Source organism: Mastomys coucha, unplaced genomic scaffold, assembly GCF_008632895.1.
Source record: "Mastomys coucha isolate ucsf_1 unplaced genomic scaffold, UCSF_Mcou_1 pScaffold7, whole genome shotgun sequence".
Classification (NCBI taxonomy): Eukaryota; Metazoa; Chordata; class Mammalia; order Rodentia; family Muridae; genus Mastomys; species Mastomys coucha.
The window spans coordinates 19,201,267-19,220,543 of record NW_022196913.1 but is presented as its reverse complement, the minus strand read 5'-3'; the positions used below and the strand labels follow the sequence as shown (position 1 = coordinate 19,220,543).

Sequence of the window (19,277 nt, the reverse complement as noted above, 5' to 3'; positions counted from 1 at the left end):
TTTGAATTATAAAATGGCCATGAGACTATAGGAACCAGCAAGATAAATATTTACGTATTTTGTGGCATTTGAATACTTGGTCTTCAGTTGATGGTACTATTTGAGAAGGTTTAGGAGGTATGGATTCTCACTCCATTTCTAGTTCTCTACTTCCTGCTTGCAGTTCAATATGTGAACTTTCAGCTTGTTGCTCAAGCTACATTCCTATCACCTGATACCTCCACTTTGCCATCAGGGTCTCTACCTACTGGAACACTAAGCTCAAACACTTCCTTCTACAAGCTTCCTTGTTTGGGGTGTTTTGTCATAGCAGAGGAAAAGTAACTAAAACACCTTCCTAATTTAGTCAGTGATCTTCCCAATTCAAGCCATGAACCAATTACTGATGTCCTATCAAGTTCAGTCCAAGAATTCCCTGTCAATTCAGACACTGATTTCCTTTTCAATGAAATTATTTCCTTCCCAATTCAGTAAGTCACAGTGTCATTCACAATTCAACAATAAGCCTTTGAAATTTAGTCAATAATCTTTCTCCTAGTTCTGTTACTGAACAAACCCCTATTTCACTCAGTCATACACATCCCAACCCAGTCAGTGATAATCTTCTCAATTAAGTGTTTTCCTTCTAAATGCAATCAGTGATCTAAAACCCAATTTAAACAGTGATCCCCTTAATAATCCTATGAGTATTCTTCTTCCCTATTAGGTCACTTTATAGCTGGTAAATGATTTGCCCAACTCATTGATTATTGTCTGTCCCAGCTCAGACAGTCAGTAATCTCCTTTACAACTCAGAGATCTCTGTTATAGTTCGCTGAGTGATTTCCTTCTCACTGTAGTCATAGGTTTCTTCCAATATCAATGAGCAGTCTTCACAAATCAGTGCATGATCTCCTTAATTAATTCATTTTCTTCTGTCCCTACTCATACATTGATATACTTCCCAATTCCACCATGATCTCCTTCCCTATTCAGTCATTTTGGACTGTCCCAACTGACACATTGATCACCTTCAGGATTCAGTAAGGAACATCCTTTACCTTCAGTGTGTGCTCTCCTCAGTTCTTTCATTGTTGCATATATAATTCAGTGACTTCATCTCATTCAGTTAGTGATCTTCCCAATTTAATCACAAATTACGAATCTGTTTCCTAATTCATCATCTTGTTCCTCATTTAGTGTTCTTAACATTTCTGTAGAATTTCGTATGTGAGTATATATTTGTGTTGTTTTCCTATCCCTCTTTTCTCAGCCCCCCCTTTGTGCACCACTCCAATCCCCTGACACCTCTAAAAGTCACAGCCTCTTTTGAATAACAATTAGGGGCTCATCCCTGGGAAAGATTGGCTCTTCTTTTAGCAATCATTATTAACCTCTATCTTTTCATTTGATGTACATCCCCATGAGATTTCTTCCTTCCATGTTGTCATGTCAACTGATGTCATCATTGTTCCAGTCTTAGGCAAGCAACTATATTGTTGAAAATTGATTGGTGCACTCTCCCTGTCATATATGTACATATATATACATATACATACATATATACTATGTATATATGTACATATATAATATATAATATAAATATATATAAATATATCCATATATACTATAAATATATATATATGCTTTAGAGAGAGAGAAAGAGAGAGAGAGAGAAAGAGAGAGAGAGAAAGAGAGAGAGAGAAAGAGAGAGAGAGAAAGAGAGAGAGAGAAAGAGAGATAAAGAGAGAGAGAGAGAGAGAGAGAGAGAGAGAGATAGGTCTCAAAGAAGATGCCTTGGTCCTCTTGCTCTTATAAATTTTCTCTCCATTATGTTCCCTGATTAAGCCTTATACAAAAAAAAAAAAATGCCTTTTGATAAGAGTTTAAAAACTACACTTACCTATGAATATAAAGGTGGCTTCCTGGTTGTATTCAGATCTATTCCTCCAAATCTTTTGTCAAACATTTATGATGTCTTTAGCAGTTGAAACTCAACATTGAATTCTGGGGGGCACTTAAGGACAGTAACAATGGCATGTATTATTGTGGGAGTTGTTTGTACTTCCTAGACCAATGATTGAAAAGGCTTCTCCTGCATTGTACTAGGAGTTTTGTTAGATAATATCTGGATCTTGGCAGAAGCATTATCACCCCAACTACAATAACTTTATTTAAATCATGTGTATGTATGTAAGTTTTCTTATGCATGCTATATGTAACTTTAGGTAAACAAAATAATACAATTCCCTATAGACTTTCCAGACATCTTTAGTGTTATTTACTCTGTCTTTCCCTCTTCCTCTATATTGCATGCCCTTCTGTTCTCTTTTCCCAGTTAAAATCTCTTGCTGCTTTTCACATTTCCCCATTCATAGCAGCAGCATTTTGTTGTCATCTTCTACAGAGTGCCATCTCACTGCATGGTCCCTTTCACTTTGCTGGACTCTACAGTTACTCCAGCTTACATACTGTATTTGTTACTTTTTTCTATTGTTATTATAAAACATTGAGACCAGCGCAGCATGTAGAAAGAAGGTTTTATTTGGAGCTTATAGTACAAGAGGGATAAGACTCCATAACCATTATGGAAAAATGGTAGCAGCCAGGCAAGCATGACACAAGAGCAGGAGCTGAGATCCATGTACAGGAATCAAGGAGTGTACTGAGGATGGTGAGATTTGCAAGCTCCAATGCTTACTCCAGTGACATGCCTCCTTCAACTGAGCTATATCTTCTAATGTGCTCTAAACAGTTTCACCAACTATGGAGCAAGTAGTCAAAATACATGAGTCTAAATGAGTCAATCACATTTAAATCACCACATATAATCATGTCTAAAGATTTGAATCAGGTAAGACTAACAAGAAAGAATACATGAAATTTGACTTTCTGAGCCTAGGTTACATAGTTGAATATATTTTCTATTTCCATGCATTTACCTGAAAACTTCAGGATTTTGTTTTACTTCACAGTGAAATAAAATTAAACTGTATATATGTAGCATATCTTCATTACTAAGTCATTAGCTAAACAAAATTTGTTTCATATTCTGAGCTACTATAAATAGAACAGCAATGAACATGGTTTAGCAAGTGTCTATATAGTGGGATGTTGAGTCCTTTGGGTGAATCTCAGCAATTTGTATAATTGGATTATATTGAAGAACAACTTTTAGCTTTGTGAAAATTCTATAGTTATTTCTAGAATTTCTGTGTGAGTATTAAAATCAACTACTAGCATTCGTTTGATGTTAATCCATGTCTCTAATTCTAGTAGTATGTTTCCTATGAAATTGGTAGACCAAAGTTTGATGCATATATGTGTAGGATTGCAATCTTGTCGATGAATTATTTTCTATCTCTTCTGACTAGTTTTAGTTTGAAGTCTATTTTTGTCAGGTATTAGAATAACAACAGCATCTTCTCTCCTAGATCTATTTGCTTGGGATACTTTTTTCCATCCTTTCATTTTATGGTAGTCTCCATCTTTAAAGTTGAGACAATGGAAAGATAAATTTTGTTTCTTAATGTACTCAGCTAAACATTTTAATTAAGAAGCTGAGGCCATTTAAAAGTTATGTGTTGGTTGCAGTCATTTTATTGGGATTTTTCTTTGTTTTTGCTAGTTGATTTTAGTTGTACTATATGTTTCTGTAATTACAGCATCATTTTTCTATAGACTCTTGACTAAACTTACTCCTCTTTTCAATCTGGAATAATGATTTCAGTATCCTCTGAAGTGTTGGTTTGGTGGACTTGAATTCAATAAGCTTGTATGTATCATGGAAATATTTTTCTTATTCCATCAACTATAGTAGATAGTTTTTTTTCTGGGTTTGATGGCCAAAATATGATATTAGGGTTGGTGTTCCTTGTACATTGAGAATAGGACAGGCAGAGGTTATCATATTGGCTTGACAAATATGATAAGATTTCTCTAGGGATTTCAGAGAGTGACATTTGACTAGAGTTAGGCAGGCTCAACAGACTGGACATGACCAAAGGGTGTTTAATCAAGACTATGCCTAGAAGTTGTATGTGGTGCAGGTTGGGTAAGATTGTGTAAATTATACCCTCCTTAGTATAATATCCATCCCAATTCAGCCAGCAATCTTCTCATTCATTTGTTATCTCAGTCCCAATTTAATGGGGTACAGAGCTAAACAAAGCATTCTCAACTGAGGAATATTGAATGACTAAGAAGCACCTAAAGAAATGTTCAAGATTCTTAGTTATCAGGGAAATGCAAATCAAAATAACCCTGAGATTGCACCTCACACCAGTCAGAATGACTAAGATCAAAAACCCAGGTGACAGCAGATGCTAGCAAGGATGTGGAGAAAGGGGAACACTCCTCCATTGTAGGTGAGATTTCAAACTGGTACATCCACTCTGGAAATTAGTCTGGCGGTTCCTCAGAAAATTGGACATAGTACTATCTGAGGACACATCTATACCACTCCTGGGCACATACCCAAAAGATGCTTGAACATATAACAAGGACACATGCCCAATATGTTCATAGCAGCCTGATTCATAGTAGCCAGAAGCTGGAAAGAAGCCAGATGTATGTCAACAGAGGAATGGATACAGAAAATGTGGTACAAAATGGAGTACTACTCACCTATTAAAAACAATGACTTCATGAAACTCTTAGGCAAATGGATGGAACTAGAAAATATTATCCTGTGTGAGGCAACACAGGCACAAAAGAACACACATGGTATGCACTCATTGATAAGTGGATATTAGCCCAAAAGCTCAGAATACCCAAGATACAATTCACACACCACTTGAAGCTCAAGAAAAAGGAAGACCAAAGTGTGGATGGTTCAGTCCTTCTTAGAAGGGGGAACAAAATACTCACAGGAGGAAATACAGGGACAAAGTGTGGGGCAGAGGCTAAAGTAAAGGCCATCCAAAGATTGCCCCACCTGGGGATCCATCCCACATATAGTCACCAAACCCAGACACTACTGCGGATATCAAGAAATGCATGCTGACAGAGCCTGATATAGCTGTCTCCTGAGAGGCAGATGCTCACAGCCAACCATTGTACTGAGTATGGGGTCTCCAATAGAGGAGTTAGAGAAAGGACAGAAGGAGCTGAAGGGATTTTTGACCCCATAGGAAGAACAACAATATCAATCAACCAGACCTCCTAGGGCTCTAAGGGACTAAACCACCAACCAAGGAGTACCCATGGAGGGAGTACGTGGCTGTAGCAGAGGATGGCTTTGTTGGTCATCAGTGGGTAGAGAGGCCCTTCATCTTGTGAAGGCTCAATGCACCTGTATAGGGGAATGCCATGCCTGGGAGGCAGGAATATGTGGGTGGGTGAGTGGGGGAACACCCTCATAGAAGCAGGGGGAGGGGGCATGGGATAGGGGGCTTGCAGAGGGGAAACCAGAAAAGGGGATAAAATTTGAAATGTAAATTTAAAAACTCCAATAAAAGAAAAGGAAAATTAAAACAATGATCTTTTCAGTAAAATCAATAATTACATCTGAATTCAACCAGGAATCTTCCCAATTCAATGACTGATATCCTTCACACTTCAATGATTTTGATGTCAATCATAGATCTCCTTCCCAATTTATTGAATAATTCCCTTCTCAACTCAGTGAGAAATCTCCTTCCTAATTCAGGAAGTGATTATATTCTCATATCAATTACTCATATCCTTTCACTTCAGGGAGTGATTTTCTCTCCAATTCCATCATTGTTGTCTGTCTCAATTCAGTTATTAGTCTATCAATTCAACCAGGATTATTGCCAATTCTCTGAATGACTTCCTTTCCAATTCTGTGAGTGGTCTTCCTAATTCATGGAAGGTTCACTGTCCCACTTCACTGGTCTCTTTCCCACTTCAGGAACTAATCCTCTTTGAAATTCAGTGAATGATCTCCTGCCCAAATAAGCTCCCCCAAACCCCTGCATTGTATTTCTGTCAATTCAATGAGGGATTTTTCTCCCTAATTCTGTGAGTGATCTTTCCAATTCAGATATCTGCTTACCTATTTAGTCTGTATTATCCTTCAGTGAGGTATTTACTTTCTGGTACAGCCAGTAATCCTCATTCATTCAGTGATCATTTTCCCAGTTCATTGAGTGACATCCTTCCAAATTTAGTCATTGATCTCCTTCCAAGTTTGTCAGAGATCTTCTGAATTCAATGATCTTTTCCTCATTTCCAAGAGTGATCTCTGTGCATTTCATTCATTATCTCCTTCAAAATCCATTCAGTTATTTCCTTCCCAATACAATATGTGATCTTTCTAACTCAGGAAATAATCACTGTCCCACTTCAGTCATCACTGCTCTTACTCCTGTGAATGACTCCTTTGAAATCTAGTGAGGAATCTCCTTCCTGCCACTTCAGCCAGTGATCTCCTTCCCCAGTTCAGCAGGTGATCTGCTGGTTAATACAGTCCTTGTTGTCTGTTTCAATTCCTTCAGTTTTCTCCTTCATAATGCAGTCAGCATACTTGTTCTGCTTCATTCAGCATTGTTCTGTCCATTTCAGTCAGTGATCTCCTTCTCAACTCAGTAAGTCAGTGAACTCCTCCTCATTTCACTCAGCAATTTTTTTCTCCAATGCTATGAATGGTTTTCTTCCCAGTTCAAACATTGTTGTCCCAATCCAGCCAATGATTCCCTTCAGAATTTAGTCTATTATTACTTCCCAGTTCACTCACTCGTCTCCTTTCTAATGTAATTAATAGTTTCATTCTCAGTTCAACTAGTGGTCTCCAACTTCCATGTTCTTCAGAATTATGTATATACATTTCTGACTTGCTCAACTGTCCTCCCCGTGGTGCTTAGAAGGCTCCTTAGTTTTCTTTCTTATACTCAGAAAGCAGCACTGAGTGTTCTCTCAAGAAGACAGTTATCTTTTCTATGCAAAATAGAATTGCTGAATTAGCTACAGCTACTTTCTAGCCTCCCCTTCAACATCATACATAAGAAGCATGAAGACACACTATCTGGGTGGGGAATTTGCCTCAACTCAACATGCTCATTCCAGATGGCCACATGCTACCTGAATATAAAGCAAACTGTAACAGGAAACCTGGGTTTAATTACAAGAAAAGAGTTTGCATGTATCAGAAAGAATCTGGACAGAAAACAATCAGTCAGCAATATTCCTATCTCACGAACAGAATGATCCTACAGCTGACATAAAGCATGAAGAATATAGTGAATGAAACCCTGACAGTAATGTGTTAGAGCTCCTTTATGGTGCTGAAACTTCAGAGCATTTATTATTTTCCCAATGTCAGCACTTCTTTTTCAATGCCCATACTTTTAACTTAACATTCGTTCATTGTTTACATCTGGAAAACAGGTGTACTTTGTCCTTGGCCCATTCTTGACTCTGTTTCTAGTCTCTTCCCATTCCTATCCTCGTCCTTCAACTCCCCAGTGTCTTACAACAATGTATTTTTCCAGTGCCTGATACTGCACCTGGGATATACTTCTCATTAGATGCTTGAAGAAAACTGGATGGAATGGATATCCATTCTTTTGCCTGACATAAATAAATAAATAAATAAATAAATAAATAAATAAATAAATAAATACTGCCTTTATCTGTTGTGGTAAATCCCCATCACAAAAAAAGCCCAGTCAAAAGAAAAAAATCACAACTCAATTAAAGAGAATACAAGCAACACACCTAGATTGGGAAGATCTACCATTACACTACTTTATTTCCCATCTATGAGATCCCATATAACTTGTGGCTTCTCTAAGCCACGAGCTTCTACTCCATCTTCCTTCCACCTCCTCTTCCTCCATGATTCTCTCCTATTCTCTCCTTTCTACCCCAAACTTTTCAGCTCTACCCTATCACTGGCTCTAACCGTTATTTCAAAAGTTAAGGTGGGGAAAAGTTTCACAAGATACCTCTATACATGATTTGCTCCTTGTTTACAACCCCTCCAGAGAAAACAAAATTGACATCAAAATACAAGACCAGAGCTATCCACAACATTTATCTATTTATTTCTGTTCTCTACCTTGTTGAAAAGGACAATGATGAAAATTCTTGGACTTGGACACAGGAACTGCATAGCAGTCAGGGACAGGATACTTCTGGTATCCATATGCTCCCTGGGATTGACCCTGTACCATGACTATCCACACCCCAATCCCACTGAGAGAGTGAGCAGGTCTCTTAGGAGTGCTGACACATCTAAGATCACAGAGAGAGCTGGTCTCCCAAGAGTGCTGACAACACCTAAGATCACAGCTATCCACACTCAGTCACTTCCAGAGAGAGCTTATCTCCCAGGAATTCTGACACATCTAAGATCATAGACTCATAGGCTCACAGGAGAGACAAGCTCCAGTCAGATACAGCAAAACCAGAAAACATCAGGGATAACCAATGGCCAGAGGCTCATATAAGAACATAAGCAACAGAAACCAATGAAACTTGGCATCATCACCCAGTTCTTCCACCACAGCAAGCCTTGGATACCCCCAACAAACTGGAACAGCAAGATTCTATCACATCTCATGATGATAATAGAGAACTTTAAGGACATGAATAGTTCCTTTAAAGAAATAAAAGAGAAGAGAGTTAAACAGGTAGAAGGCCTTAAAGAGGAAACACCTAAGTCCCTTAAAGAAATACAGGAAAATGCAACCAAAAAGGTGAAGGGATTGAACAAAACAATTCAGGACCTAAAAGTATAAATAGAAACAATAAAGAACTCACAAAAGGAGACAACCCTGGAAATAGAAAATCCAGGAAAGAGATCAAGAGTTATAGATGCAAACATTACCAACAAAATACAAGAGATAGAAAAGAGAATCTCAGGCACAGAAGATACTGTAGAAAACATTGACACAACAGTCAAAGAAAATACGAAATGCAAATATCTCCTAACCCAAAACATCCAGAAAACCCAGAACACAATGAAAATCCAAACCTAAGGATAATAAGCATAGAAAAGAGCAAAAATTCCCAAATCAAAGGGCCAGTAAGTATCTTCAATAAAATTATAGAAAAAAATGTCCTAACCTAAAGAAAGAGATGACCAAAAACATAGACTGAACCAAAAAAGAAATTCCTCCTGTCACATAATAATCAAAACACCAAATGCACTAAACAAAGAAAGAATAATAAAAGCAGTAAGGGAAAAATGTCAAGAAACACATAAAGGCAGACCTATGAGAATTACACCAGACTTCTCAACAGAGACTATGAAAGCTAGAAGATTCTGAACATATGTCATACAGTGTTGGACCATGAAAGACAGTCTGTGTTCTGGTTGAGGGAAGCTTACTGTGGAGAACCAGTAGAAAATTCTACAAAGGACAGAACCATGAGCTATGCTTCCAAACATTAGGCTCCTGACACCACAAGCCCTCAACTCCATAATCCTATGACCTTCAGTCACATAGGGGAATGCCCCAAGCTTTTGGTATTCTGATTGGACCTCACCCCCACAGTTACCTGGTTACAGCCAGGTATGCCCCCACCCCACAGTTACCTGGCAACAGCAAGGTAACCCAGCCCACTATAAAAAGAGCTATTTGGCCCCTCTTTGCTCTCTCTTGCCTCTCTTATCCTCTTGTTCTTCTCTTTCTCCCTTGTTCCTGCTCCCTCTCCTTCCCTTCCCTCCTCTCCACATATGGCCAGAGCCAGCCTCTGTTTCTCTATTCCTCTCTCTCTCTCTCTCTCTCTCTCTCTCTCTCTCTCTCTCTCTCTCTCTCTGTCTGTCTTTCTACAATAAATGCCTTAAAACCATGGACCGTCTCTGCTCATCAGGATCCACTGTACTGGAGCAATGGAGCAAGTTCCCTCTAATGAGCCACTCATGAGGCCTCCCTGAGCTCCAGCCAAGGCCACCAGCCAAACCAAGCAGCCCCTCCCAAGCTAGCCACTTGAGCTAGCCAGACCCTCTCCTCCCCATTGGTAACCTGCCAGAGCTTTCCCCCTACCATTTTCCCTTCCACCCCTGGGGCAGAGTTCATCCAAGGTTCCATTATCAGCTCTTCAGTGACATACAGTGGCATCTGGGATGTCAGAGAGTGAGAACTTGTCCCTGGCCTCCATGTGGCCCAGGGATCCCAGAACCTGCTTTTCTGTGGTACCCAGGAGTCTGTAGTGCCCGAGAGTTGGAGTCCAACTCCAGAGGTTCCGTGGGGACCACAGATTGTGCCCTTTCCTCACCTCTGAGAGCAGGATCCTGTGGCTTCTCACAGTCCAATGCCTGACCACTGGTTCCGTGAGGTTGGCACAGACTTCCTGTGCCTTGCCTTGCCTAATGGCACTAGCCCCGAACAGACGGACATGGGACCCCTTTATTTCCCCACATCTTACACCCAACAAGTGGTAGCAGAAGTTGGTAGTGCCCAACAAGTGGTAGCAGAGGAATGTTGTGCCCAACAATACAGACCCTAAGAGAATGCAAATACCAGCAGAGGCTACTATACCCAGCAAAACTCTCAATGACCATAGATGGAGAAACCAAGATAGTCCATGACAAAACAAAATTTACAAAATATCTTTCCATAAATCCAGCCCTACAAAGGGTAATAAATGAAAAACTCCAACACAAGGAGGGAAACTACACCCTAGAAAAAGCAAGAAAATAATCTTCTTTCAACAAACCCAAAAGAAGATAGCCACACAAACATAATCCCACCTCTAACAACAAAAATAACAGGAAGCAACAATCACTATTCCTTAATATCTCTTAACATCAATGGACTTAATTTCCCAATAAGATGATATAGACTAATAGACTGGATACATAAATAGAACAGAGCATTTTGCTGCATACAGGAAATGCATCTCAGTGACAAAGACAGACAGAATCTCATAGTAAAAGACTGGAAAATATTTTCCAAGCAAATGGTCCCAAGAAACAAGCTAAAGTAGCCATTCTAATATTGAATAAAATTAAATTTCAACCAAAAGTTATCAAAAAAGATAAGAAAGGATACTTCACACACATCAAAGGAAAAGTCTACCAAGATGAACTCTCAATTCTGAACATCTACACTCCAAATGCAGGAGCACATACATTTATAAAAGAAACTTTACTAAAGCTCAAAGCACACATTGTACCTCACACAATAATAATGGGAGAATTCAACACCCAACTCTCAGCAATGGACAAATCATGGAGATAGAAACTAAACAGAGACTCAGTGAAACTAACAGAAGTTATGAACTAAATGGATTTAAAAAAAATATCTAAAGGACATTTCATCCTAAGGAAGAAAAAAAAAAAGAATATACTTTCTTAAGCCAGGCAGTGGTGGTGCACACCTTTAATCCTAGCACTTGGGAGGCAGACTCAGGTTTCTGAGCTCAAGGCCAGCCTGGTCTACAGAGTGAGTTCCAGGACAGCCAGGGCTACACAGAGAAACCCTGTCTCCAAAAAAAACAAAAATACAAAAAAATGTGGAACATTTACACAATGGAGTATGACTCAGTCATTAAAAACAATGACTTCATAAAATTCTTAGGCAAATGTATGGAACTAGAAAATACCTTCCTGAGTAAAGCAACCCAATCGCAGAAGAACACACATAGTATGTACTCACTGATAAGTGGCTATTAGGGAAAAAGCTCAGAATACCCATGATACAACTTACAGACCATATGAATGTCAAGAAGAAGGTCAAACAAAGTGGATGCCTCAGTCCTACTTAGAAGTGGGAACAAAATATTCACCTTAGGTGAAGGATGGGCAGGACTTGGGAGGAACAGAAGCATGAGAGAGGAAAAGAGTAGGGGGCAGAATCAGGTTGGGGGGGGTAGACAGAGAGATGTACAGAGGGCCAGGATATTGAACAGAAGTGTGTAGCAATGGGTGATGAGGAACTAGGAGTAGCCAACAGAAAGTCCTAGATGCCAGGAAAGCAATAGGCTCCCAGGACCCAATGGAGATGACATTAGCTGAAATATCCAACAAAGCTGGGAGAGAAACTGTAGAGACCATATGCAGAGGTTAGGCACAGCCTCTGGTTGAGGGATAAGGCTACCCACCTTTCTCAAAATTTTAACCCAGAATTGTTCCTGTCTAAAGGAAATACAGGGACAAATATTGGAGCAGAGACTGAAGAAAAGGCCATCTCGAGACTGCCCCACCTGGGGATTTATCCCATATATAGCCACCAAACCCAGACACTATTGCTAATACAAAGAAATGTTTGCTGACATGATCCTGATATGGATGTCTCCTGAGAAGCTCAGCCAGAGACAATATAGTTGGGGTCCCAATTGAGGAGTTAGAGGAAGGACTAAAGGAGTTGAAGGGGTTTGCAACCCATAGAAAGAACAACAGTATCAACCAACCAGACCTCCACAGAGTTCCCAGGGACTAAACCACCAACCAAAGAATACACATGGAAGGTCCCATGGCTCCAGTTGCATATGTAGCAGAGAATGGTCATGTCTGGCATCAAAGGGAGGGGAGGCCCTTGGTCCTGTGAAGGTTTGGTGCCTCAGTGTAGGGGAATGCTAGGGTGGAGTAGGAGTGAGCACCCCCTTGGAGGCAGAGGAAGGGGAGTGGGATGAGAGGTTTTCAGAGAGGAAACGAGGAAGGAGGATAACATTTGAAATCTAAGTACACAAAATAACTTAGTAAAAAATTTTAAAAAAACAATAGTTGTTTTAAAAGAACTAGGGATAAATGTAATAATTGGAATAAAAATGAAAAATATGGATGGAAATACATTTTTAAAAGACATCAGATGTAAACCCCACATCCAACAGTCTTGAATTCACAGTAATATGTGTAAAAATGTCTATATTACTAAAAGAGAATAATGTATCCAGTACAATCCTCACTAAAATTCCAATGACTTTCTTCACACAGATAGAAGAAACACTCTAAATCATATATGGAAGCACAAAATACTCTGAATAACCACAATGATTCTGGTCACTGGGGATCTGGGAGCAGGCGACAATGCTGGAGTTATCATTATACCTGATTTTAACTTATATGAAAGAGCTGTAGTGACAAAAGCAGCATGGTCCTAGTAAAAGCCAACATGTGGGAGAATGTGATAGAACAGAATTCCTAGTAGAAGTATACTCACACAGTTACACTGATGCGATTTCTGACAAAGATGATAAAAACATACAATGAAGAAAAATAGCCTCAAGTGAATGTTACTAAGAAAATGGACACCGATGTGTGGAGGAACAGAACTATAACTCCAGTTCTCACCTCTTTGAAAAGGCTATTCCAAATGGATGAATTATTTAAAGTAAGACTTGAAACTCTGAAACTGTTACACATAAACTTTCAAGATATAAATGTAGGGAAAGAATCTCTGAAACAGACTCTAGATATTTGGGAAATGATACCAAGAACTGATAAATGTGATTACTTGATTTTTGAAACCTGCACAAGAAATTAAACAATCAGTTGTGTGAAGGGGAGATGCCAGGATGCCAGACATCCTCTGCTAAGTATACCTTGGACAGAGGATTAATATCTAGAATATTTAAAGAACTCACAAAACTAAATAACAGAAATCTAAACCACCTAATTAATAAATAGGCTACTGAAACTGAGCAGAGAGTTCTCAAAAGATAAAATACAAATGGCCAATAACTATGTAATGAAAGGTTAAACATCCTAAACTATTAGGGAAATGCAGGTTAAAACCATGTTGAGATTATTTCTATCACCCCACTTAGAATGGCTATCATTATTAAAAGAGGCAATGCTAAATACTGTAGAGGATATAGGGGAAAGAAACGCTTACATACTTGTGATGAGAATATGAATCAACATGGAGATTCCTCAAAAATCTACTGCTATAACTCTATTTTGACTAATTTCTATCCAACAGACTCCAGACCAATATATCATAGAGGTAGCGTAACCATGCTAATTGAAGCATTACTAGCAATAAATGGATTCAGACAGTGGTGATGTCTTCTGTTTAAAAATGCATATGACTAGAAGTAATCATTTTAAGAAAACTAAGCCATAAACACAAATATCATGTGCCTTTTCTTATTTATGAGTATTAAAATGCTTTACAGACATGCAAAGCTGTGATATAAAAACAGAATGGAGAAAAGAAGTAAGGAGACTAGCCAGAATAGAAGGAATTATAGGACTAGAAAGGAAAAACAGAAAGTTGAGAAATATAACCAAAGTACATGATGTACTTGAAAAATATCACCTGTTTGTGGTTCAACACTACGTACAAAGAAAATATTCCAATAGAAAAGAGAGAATACTTTCATTACAACAGTAGAAACCTCATTACTCAAGCACCACAACGTTAATAGAAATAAAATATATCAGGGTTATTTCTATTTCTCCCTGGTGGAAGTCTTGGCCCATCCATAGTACATACCCTTTAAATTCCCTATTATTGCAAAACATATGCCTGAGAAAATAGAAATACAGAATCACAGTCCTCTGGATACTTGGCCTAAGTTGTAAGCTGAATGAGATATTATGTTTTATCTGCTGCTGCTGTTGTTGTTGTTGAGATGAGTGTGCTGTCACTTGTGTGTGAAACTCAGAGTACACTCTTGAAGAGCTGATTCTCTCTTGCCACTATAATCTCTGTTATCAAATTTTCATAATCTGGGCTACTTTGGCAGCTTCATTTTGTTTAGTAATTGTGATCCTTCATCCTGAATTCTGCACTTCTCCTGAGCAGCAGTGGTCATTCTGTCCCACTCCCAGTCCCACGATACCCTGGAGTAAAAGAGACTCAGAATGATGCTTGCTCCTTTCTCACTACCCCATAGACATTAAAGAGAGGGCATTTTGGCCAGGGACAGCATCCAGTTTCTTAGCCATTTGGGTGGTTGATCCCAGCTATAACCACACAGTCCTTAGAGGCTAATTGTAGTTCTGGAATCTCAGGCAGGTGGTTCAGATTAAAGCCAGATTTGTGGGAAAGGAAATTGTCTGTGTTGGTTGCATTGGTTGGTCTCCTGACTTTGAACATGCCTCTCTCCAACCTAGAATGTTCTACTCTAGCCTTGTCTCAGGGATAACTCCTATTGATTCCTTACTATGCAGTTTTTCCTCTAGCTTGGAGTCCTCTCCATGAGCGAGTACAACATCAGGTGAATCTCTTCTTATGCATCAGTTTTGTAAGTGTCTGTTTCCACCACAAGATTATATGATCATGAGGCTCTTACTCAACAACATAGATCATAAGATATTTGAAAAGTCCTGTTGAGCTAATGACAGTACTCATCTAACCTAGACTTCAAAATGACTATGTCCTGCTAGGCTTTGTCATTGCATTAACCTTAAATTTAAAAGGAAAAAAAGAAAAAGAATTACAGAGGTGACCAAAGAAAAGGGGGAAGACCATGTTATAGTATATCCAAGATGCAATATAAAATGTTTGTCCACAGGCTCAAAGCTATGCCATTACCACTGCTTCATAGCAAGCCACATAACTCCAGGAAAAAGGGAAAAAGAAGATGTAATATATGCCATGTTTTTCTTTAATCTGTAAATATATAAACATTATCAAATGAATAGGGCATGAGCCATGAGATCATTTTGAAGACTATGGAAAGTTGCACACAAAGAGAGAATGCAGTAAAGAATACTCCATTGCCATTATCACTCACGGTCCAGGCCACTCATAATCTTAATCAAAGACATTGCTCTGAAAATGTGGTCAGACCCACATCTCACCACAGGAGGTCACTAACCTGATCTGTGCTTTCAAATACACAAGCTAGGAGCAATAACAGTCCTTGAGAAAGAGTGCTGGATTATTTACAAGATGCTTGGATTGCACAGTACATATACTTTCTCCAACTCAAGCCTGGTAAGCTTTACCCAAACACTGATAGCAATGTGTTAGAAGAAGAGAAAGTCACCAAGTATTAAATTTAAACCAGAACTAAACTCATTGGTTGGCCTTCAAAGGTATGTTTATATTGTATACATCTATTATTATGGTTGATTTTAATGGTAACTTACAACAGAAATTAGATCACCTGAGAGCCTCACCAGAAGTGTCCTGATTGCTTGACAAATGTGGGAAGTTCTACATTGTCTGTTGAGGGCAACTTTGATAGCTGACCAGACACAAAAGATTTGACAGAAGGAAAACTTTGCCTTTTACCTGCTCCACTTTGCCTTTTCCCTGGAGTTAATTAGCACCTGTTGGGTCTGGAGCTGATCCCTAGGCTCTTATCACATGCAGAGTATCCAAGCATAGCTCTTAGACTAGAAACTAGGAGACATTATGGCTACCAGTGGCAGCTTAAGACTGCTGAGGCAACCAGCCTCAAGGGTCAAGTAGCTGATGGGTTTTTAGCTACTGTTACTCTTTTGAAGCTGACCTGACTCATATATTTATTTATATATTCATATATAAATTCATATATATTCATATATAAATTCATGTATATGAACATATATGCATTTGGGTTTGTAATAATAAATAAATAAATATATATATGAGTCAGGTCATATAAATATTTGAATCAGGTCAGCTGCAAAATAGTAATTTATTTTTACATGTTATATTGTATGTAATATAATATGTAAATATGTATTTATATAATATATAAGATACATATTATATAATATGTAAAATATAATATGTAAAGTATGTATTTATATATACATATATATGTGTATGTATGTGCATATATATATATATAAGGCCATTGGTCCTGTTTCTCTATAGAACTCTGATTAATACACCTGTGACAAATTGCAGAGCCAGGACAGCAAAGTACTGAGCAAGGACACTGAGGTTTGCTCCCTAGGCTCTGCTCTACGTGCTAAGTCATTATATTCCCTGGGATCATCAAGGACTCTAGAGCTCTGCTTCTGTCAGCTGAATAGAAGAGAAAGTTCTAGGAGAGAATGAGCTATCTTGAATGGAAGCAGTTACTGGGTGTAGCTGGAAGTCGAAGCTGGCTTTTTTATAGTCAAAACTATAAAAGAATTGTGTTTGAAGGAAGCTATAGCTAAGGAGCCGCTGACAGCGCAGAGTCCCTACAGATCTCTAGGTGGGTTCAGACAGCACAATCCGGAGACCTCTTGATAGAAGTCAAATCTTCTTTGTGAGTAGAAGGTGCCAGGTTACAGCAGCCTGGAGTGCTTAGTCCCCATTTTAACACTGCTGCCAACAGATTCAAATCTGTACACATGACAATGTGGGAAAAAATGTCTCAAAATATAACATTTTAGAAAAAGAGCATATTCTACAGTTAACATGGATAGAACCATGGATTTGGTGTCACACTTACAAAGGAGAAGCATGCACTCTTAATACACTTTTGATGTCTACCAAGAAGAAGGCCATCAAGATAGAAAATAAGGAAGACATTATACCTAACTGCCTAAGACTGAGACAAATAAGCAAGAATCAAAGTGGCCAAGTTAGTAGATTCGCAGCAGCAGAGCCACTGACTTTTAATTTGGCAATTTGTGTTTCTGGCTGAGGGCTCTACTGTGTGTGTTGGCATCCTAGCTGGCTTTATCCTATTACTCCCATGTTCATATACTAATCAGCATAAACAAGATTAACCTAACCATATGCTTAAAGAAATGGGAGCTAGAATCTTACTGCTGAGCTTTCTAAAGTAGCTGATATTTAGAGCACATTATGTTCTTTAAACATAGCGGTAGCATAAATTTCATTCAGAAGAGCTGTGTTTATGTAGTCCCAGTAACCAGGAAGGATTTTAATTATGAAATAGTACATTCTGAACACACCAAAATTTCAAAACAAACAGGAATATTTTCAGGAAGGTTTAGTCACAAGGTGTGCACAGTTAAGACTGTGTTCTCATAAAGGTTTTTCTGCAAGCAAGGAAGTTTAGTTGAGTTACTCTTCCCTTGGTAAGAAAAATATTTGATATTAATTACCAGTTATTTGTTTTAAAAGGATGGAGGAAAAGGTAAGCTTAATTTGTTAAGTTTTGGAATGAAGCACCTCAATTTCAATATGCCCTAAACATCTTAAATTATAAAATCTAAGTGATGCTTTGCTGAGTAAATCATACTTTATAGTTGGTTCAATTCTGAAGTCTGCTTTGAACACCCCATGCCAATTAAACATTCCCTAATACAGAAGATTGTGCTAAAAGAGTGCTGAGATCCTGCCCGTTGTTCCCATTCCCATAATGCTTGTATGTCTTCCAAGAGAAAGAAAAGTCTTGTCTTAACACTGAACTTTGTAGTAACTTTCACTCAGGCCATCCTCTCAATAAAGTTCACTATCCTTTAAATTAGTGGTTCTCAAGCTGTGTGTGTGTGTGTGTGTGTGTGTGTGTGTGTGTGTGTGTGTTACAACCCTTTAGGAAGCCAAATGACTCCTTCACAGGAGTCACTTAAGACTATCTGAAAATACAGATATTTACATCGTGATCCATGAGAAGTTGTATTGAAGGGTTGCAGCATTAGAAAGGTTGAGAAAATGTCTTTGACTTGTTTTGAATCATGACATCTATAATATGGCACCAAAAACCAAACTGCAGCTTTTGGTGTTTGTGGTACAAGTGAAGAGGTGTACATCTCCATGGTATCGTTTCATCTGTTCAGATCTTTGAACTGGAACTGAATGTAAGCAACTGCCTCTTAATATATATTGGAAGCTGTGTTTCTGGGCACTAGACTATTGATGGAATTCCCTGTATTTTTTTTTTTTCTTCAAAGGGGATTTTTCTTATTCAGGCAGGAAATTATTGCTGTTGTCTGTAAGCAACTGACTGTTACAAATACTTTAACATTTTCACATTTGGTGCATTTGGTTCATCTCCTCATCCCCTGCCAGAACCAGGTCATAATCATGGAGGGCCACCCAGGAGATAATTGTGCTCACCCCCTCAAATCATTCTGGGTTTTGTTCACCTACATCAACCATTTTGAAGTGCAGCTCTCTGAAGGTCAAGTGTATCTCCACAATGCCTGAAATCTTCACTCTTGTCAGAAAATGTCTTGCTGAGTGGGAATGCAACTAGTTTAGGGTACTCTGTCTGAACCATAATTGCACACCATCTCACCATAACCTTATATGTAGAGGGCACAAAATCTTTGTGCTCACAGATAAGCACTAGTGAAACCAGGACTGTTAAGCACACAGGCTTCTCTCTATAGGAGTTTCCCTAATTGTTTGATTGGCCAAATAAAAACTGCCGAAGCCAATCTCTGGGCAAAGATATGAAGGCTGGTTTTTCAGATCCCAGAGAGGAAGAGAGGGAGACTGAGAGGATTGGGGTCAGACAAGGTGATGAATCCAATAAGGATGCAGACATGTAGGTCTCTTGAGGCCAAAGAGGATAGGGCAGGATATTCTTTGCCCAGC

The 19,277-nt window shown here is 38.7% G+C and overlaps 1 pseudogene; it reads right to left on the bottom strand.

The window, feature by feature from the left end:
* Positions 1-18,419: 18,419 nt before the first annotated feature.
* LOC116082612 lies at positions 18,420-18,970 on the bottom strand (annotated as a pseudogene).
* Between the last annotated feature and the right edge of the window lie 307 nt (positions 18,971-19,277).